Raw genomic sequence first — 6,000 nt, 5'->3', positions numbered from 1 at the left:
CAAAAAACAGTTGTAGTACCCTGCATCGAGCAAAGGCTCCTCCAGGCCACCTTACAAGTGAGTAGGGCCAAGGTGGGGGTCCCTGAGTGTGGGGTGCTCCCCTAGGCAGGAAGCCAAAGGTCCCCAGAATGCACATGTGGCCTTTGGGGTCTCACCCGCTCTGCTGACTGCTGGGCTGGCCTGGCCTGGCTCAGAAAGAGGCTGGAAGACAGCAGCAGGAGGGCCAGGACTGGAGGCTGAGCCCCTGGGAGGAGGCCCAGTACGGAAGCTCCAGAAAATGACAGTGAGCTAGGTTCAAAGTGCTGCTGTGAGTCACCAGGGGAAGTGAATGTGCATTTAGCTCAGTGGAAAGAGGAGGAAGGAGGCTGGGATGTGGGAGATGCTTTGAGAGATTTTCCTCCCACAAGTTAAAATGAGAAAGGGTGGGGTAGCTAGCTGGGATGAGCTAATGCTCAGCGGGGGTGGGCATGGAGGTGGTACACCGAGCAGGCTGTGGAAACGATAGAACTGGGTGCAAGTTCAGTCTCAGTCTCAGCTGTCCCCGGATCTTATTTTCCTTTCTCTAAAACAATCACCATCACACCTACCCCACAGGGTTCCTGCCCTTGAGGATTAAAGGAGGTAACATGTATAAATAGCGTAGTGCCTGGTTTACAAAACGGTCTCTGGTCACTAGTATTTGCTGTGCATCACTCCGTGCCAAGCCCTCTGCTGAACGTGTAACGTGGATTAGCTAATTCAGGGTTCACAAAGCGTGGCACCCCGACCAGCAACATCACAGCCCGGAGTAGCTGTGTATGTGCAAATTCTCGGGCCCCATCCAATACCTGCTGAATCAGAAAACCCAGCATTTTAACCAGCTTCTCGAGTGATTATGATGGTTGATAACATTTGAGAACCACCTCCTATTTATAGTGATCAGTACAGTTATAGAACAAGGTGAACATTTGTATTCTTACCAGTAGGGTGACTAACTGTCCTGGTTCCCCCGGGACTGTCCAGGTGTTAGTACTGAAAGTCCCATGTCCCAGGAAACCCCTCGGTCCTGAACAAACTGGAAACTTTGGTCAACAGTTGGAACCATACTTCAGCCTAGGAAGAGATCATGGGATTGTGGCAAAAGAAAGCCAACCAGCCGGGGTGAGAGAATCTGAGGGGGAGGAGTGGAGGGTAGAGGCTCTAGTTTGGCATGGGGTGAAGGCCAATCGAGAGGCCATGACTGCAAAGGGGGGGCCATCCCTGGGACCCCCAGTCCTCAGCAAAGCTCAAGGATAGCTATGGCGAGTAGGCTTTCTTTGTGGAAACTGAGGAAGGAGCTAAACTTCAGAGTAGCAAGGCCATGGAACAGAGACAGACGTGTAAGTCACTGTGAGAACCTGACGTTCGGGAACAATTTGAAGCCTGCAGCTGGCCTTGGGACTGCCATAGGCCATGGGGTCGGGGGTGTAGGACGGTAGTTGGAGCCATTTTGACTTAGGTTTTAAGGCATGGAGGCCCCTGCTGATATCTGTAATAATTATTAATTCACTTAAACATTATGTTAACTTTATACCACCGGGCCCTCTCCTGGTCCCGGAGATATAAAACTGGAAGGAATGTGAACAAATGAAATATCATGATAGAGTGTGACTAGATGAATCAATAACTCAAGCCAAGCTCTGAGATGACCTGCTGTAATGAAAAGAGAAGACGCCCTGTGGTCAAGTATTCGCCTACAACGGGCTGGGAAACTAGAGTCCTTCAGTAACTTCAGACATGGGCTCCTCCAGGCAGCTCTTTCTTTTATTAACCAATCATCAGTGAGAAGCCATAGTATTCAAGGGACCAGAATAACAAGGAACCTGCTAGTGGTCTCAGCCCTGGCTGTAGAGTTGAATCACCTGGGGAGTTTAAAAAGAATTCATACTTAGGCCCCAACCCAGGCTGATTGCACCAGATTCTTTAGGGGTGTGGCATGGGCAGTGAGATTTCCCCTACCCCGACCCTCCAGCGGTGACTCTAATACTAATACACAGTGCTTTGGAATCACTGGCCGACCTAGGTGGTTACAAATTCAAGGTGATGGCATTGGACCTGGGGTGCCTTTGCTACATGCCTCACATCCCTCTTCTGTCCCTGTTTCCCAGCCAGACCCCCACCTAGTGGTGGGTTGCCATGTAGTCCCCAGGCTGTCACAGCATCTCGAACTTCCTCCCTCCTTTTGCTAATTTTGGACCAGGGTGTTGGGGCCTGAGCGGCAAGTGGTGCTAACCATGGTGGGGGAGGTGGTGGGTGAGTCATATACTTAGTCATGCGGGGGAATTGGGAGAAGAATGGCAGCTGGTCCCCTCCCTCAGTGTGTTGTAGGGGCGAGTTCAGGGATGTGTCAACCAAGTGAAAAATGTTGTCAGAGCTTCTTAGAAGAGTAGAGGTATCTTTGCTCCTTTCACTTCCTCTTCCCCCTCACAGTGGCTGTGAAACTACCAGAAGGGTCTGAGGTCAGAAAAGGAGGTTCAGGAGCCAGTTCATTTTTTCTCTGGGTAACACACAGTGGTACAAGAATCTGATCAAATGTGATTATCCCCCCAGAAGAATGCATGTATACGCTCAATTTTGCATATGATTTCAGGGGGAGGGTGTCAGCCACCCTTCCTGTCACCCCACAGAGCCAAGGTTAATTTACCCTGTCCTGGGGTCCCTGGCTTCCTGACCTTGAGGGACCTCCTTAATGAGATGCAGGAAGGAAAGGTGTAGGACCTGGGCAACTTTGCCCAGAGAGCCAGCTGCTGTCTTGCAAATGAGAACAATTCAAGCTGCCATTTATCTTTGTGTGGTAGGAACTTTTATTTTTACCTACATGTAGTAATTCAGGGGTTCTTGAACATTAGGGAGCATCAGAATCTCCTGGAGGGCTTATTAGCCCTCTTCAATTCAGAATTTCTGGCTCAGTGGGTCTGAGATGGTGCCAGGTAATTCACATTTCTAACAAGTTTTCAGGTGACAATGAAGCTGCTGGTCTGGAGACCAAACTTTGAGAACCACTTATCCAGTTATTTTACTCTGCTCATCAGCCCAGGCACAGATCCCATGAGTGACTAGGAAGCTGGATTTGAGTCAGTTAATGGTTTACCACATCATTGCCAGGAGGTACATTCTACTGAAAGCATCCATCAGTTCTCAGCCGGCTGCATGAACTCAGCTTTTTGTTTAAATTTTCACATTACCATGATAACGAGCTATTTGGCATGATGTTGGAGCCCAGAAAGTGAAAAGTCCTGGGGAATGAAGAGGATCTCCAGCTTGCACAGAACATCCGATTTTCAGTGTGCCTGAAGAACAGAGCCTTTAAGTGTTCTCAGCTCAGATTGTTGAGTCCTCGTCCTTGACATTGAACACAGCTGTCCACATTTTAAGAAAAAAGCTCGAGTGTTTGAGAAGCAAACTGGGAGCCCACTTACCTTTGCGTAAATACTTCTCATAATTAAGGGAACCACTTGCTGCCTGTGAGGATACTTCTGAGCTCACTGCCTTGCCAGGCAGAATTGAGCAGCCGTTGCAGACAGAGGAGCAAACTACTTGCCGAGATGAATGCCCATGAGGCTTCCTCTGGTTGGATGAGGTTGAACTGGGCCCTGACGCACAGTGAGTCCAGGGCTGGATTTCATCCTGATGTTGAGTTGGTGTTCTAGGGTAACGATGCTTGAACTTCACTGCAGATACTAATCACCTGAGGATCTTGTTAAAATGCAGATTTGGATTGAGGAGGTCGGGACAGGGCCCAAGAGTCTTCATCTCCAACAAGCTCCTAGGTAATGCCGATTCTGTGATGATGACATAAGTGACACCTGGGAACTTTTATCCACTGCAAAAGTGTGTGGACATGGAGGTGGAGTTTATTTTAAATAGTCCTGGTATGGACAGGGGAACCTTTAGAGTGAAACCTTTAATCTTCAAAAGTAATGGAATTAGTGGGCCCCATATGTGACTGAAATTTCCATTTAGTCAGTGAAAAACCTCATACAACTGGGTACAAGGTCTATGATAGTCCCCTTTCAGCTCCCCCAGGTTAAGGGATTCCTTTTTTTTTTTTTTTAACAGGATTTTATTGGGGAACAATGTGTATTTCCAGGACTTTTTCCAAGTTAAGTTGTTGTCCTTTCAATCTTAGTTGTGGAGGGTGCAGCTCAGCTCCAGGTCCAGTTGCCATTGCTAGTGTAGAGGGCGCAGCTCACCATCCTTGCGGGAGTCGAACCGGCAACCTTGTGGTTGAGAGGACACGCTCCAACCAACTGAGCCATCCGGGAGCTCAGCGGCAGCTCAGCTCAAGGTACAATGTTCAATCTTAGTTGCAGGGGGCGGAGCCCACCATCTCTTGCAGGAGTCAAGCAGTCAAACCATCAACCTTGTGGTTGAAAGCCCACACCTCCAACCAACTGAGCCATCTGGCACTGGCCCATGTGGGAATCGAACCAGAAGCCTTTGGCATTAGGAGCACGAAGCTCCAACTGCCTGAGCCACCAGGTCAGCCCAAAGGGATTCCTTTCAATGCAGATCATAATGGTTCATCATCTGTTGGGCTGCCCTTGTGACACAGTGACTGGGTTTTAGTGTCCTCTGTTGTCCTGATGTGCGGCTCAGAGCTCAGTATTTGTTGCCTGAATGACTTTCCTTCTCTTGTGGGTAATGAACACACCAGCCCATTACTCAGAGTTCAGTGGCATAGTCCACTTCGACATGTCTTAAATATGAGATGGGGAGCCATGGGGGTGGGGAGGTTTGAACAGAGTGGGGACATAATTTGACTTCCATCTTACCAAAGTCTCTCTGGTTATTGTGTTGAGAATGACGTGCAAGACGACTAGAGTGAAACAGGCATGGGTGACGGTGCGTTGGGCTAGAATGTTAGCAGTGGAAGTGATGAGAAATGGGTGAGTTCTGCATATATTTTTTAGGTAGAGTTGGCAGGATTTACAAACAGATTGGGTGTGAGGAGTGAGAGAAAGAGAGGGACTAAGGATGACTCCAAGGCCTTTGGCCTGAGCAACTGGAAGCATGGAGCTGACATCAACTGAAGGCTAAGGGTAAAGCAGTCATGCGAGGGTGACGATCAGGAACTCAGATTTGGACAAATTAACTCTGAGACACTCTACTTGAGACATCCAAGTGGAAATAGCAAGTAGACAGTTGGGTATATGTGTAGGCTTTGGGAGTTTCAAGCTGGAGATATGCCTTTGGGAGTCACCAGCACATAAAAGACAGTTAAGTCTCAAGACTGGATGAGAGCACTAAGAGAGTGAGTTTAGGTAGAGAAGAGGACCAAGGTCTGAGCTCTGGGGCACTCCAAAGTTAACAGGTTAGATAGAAGAGTAGCAACCACTCAAGGGGATCAGGGAGTGACTAGAGAAAGGAGAAAAACCAAGAGATGGCATCATCCTAGAAGACAATGGAAGAAAGTTTAAGAAAGAGGAAGTGGTCAACTGTGTCAATACTGCAAGATCAAATATGAGAAGACTGGGAACCAACCACTGACTTCAGCATGATGGAAGCCATCGGTGACCTTGAGAAGAAGGGTGGTGGTGATAGAATGATGGGTGAAAGCCTATTTGGAGCAATTTAAAGAGAAAGAAATGAGAGGAGTTCATAGCAGTGAGTACACATTACTCTTTTAAGAAGCAAGTGGTATCTAGCAGAGGTGGGTCAAAGGAAGGTTTTGTTCTTGTTTGTTTTAAGATGGGAAAGATCCAGTAGAGAAAGAGCTGATCATGCAGAAGAGGGAGGCTCAGCTTGGTCAAGTACCCACCAGGTTCAATCAGTAGAGAAACAAAATCACATTGGACAAAAGACTGTAAGCTCATGGAGGGGGGCAGAGGGCAGTTTCCATGAAAAGCAATGCCACACAAGCCAGTAGGTATCTATAAAAAGCACCGTTTCTGGGCTCATTACCATGAGCTCCCATGCTTAGCGTTAGCCCTCAGTGTGTTTAGAAGGTGAACACTATTGTGCCATTTACATGAAAGGCAG

This window comes from Rhinolophus sinicus, linkage group LG10 (genome assembly GCF_036562045.2).
Source record: "Rhinolophus sinicus isolate RSC01 linkage group LG10, ASM3656204v1, whole genome shotgun sequence".
In the NCBI taxonomy this organism is placed as follows: Eukaryota; Metazoa; Chordata; class Mammalia; order Chiroptera; family Rhinolophidae; genus Rhinolophus; species Rhinolophus sinicus.
Note: the sequence above shows the minus strand (reverse complement) of the source record.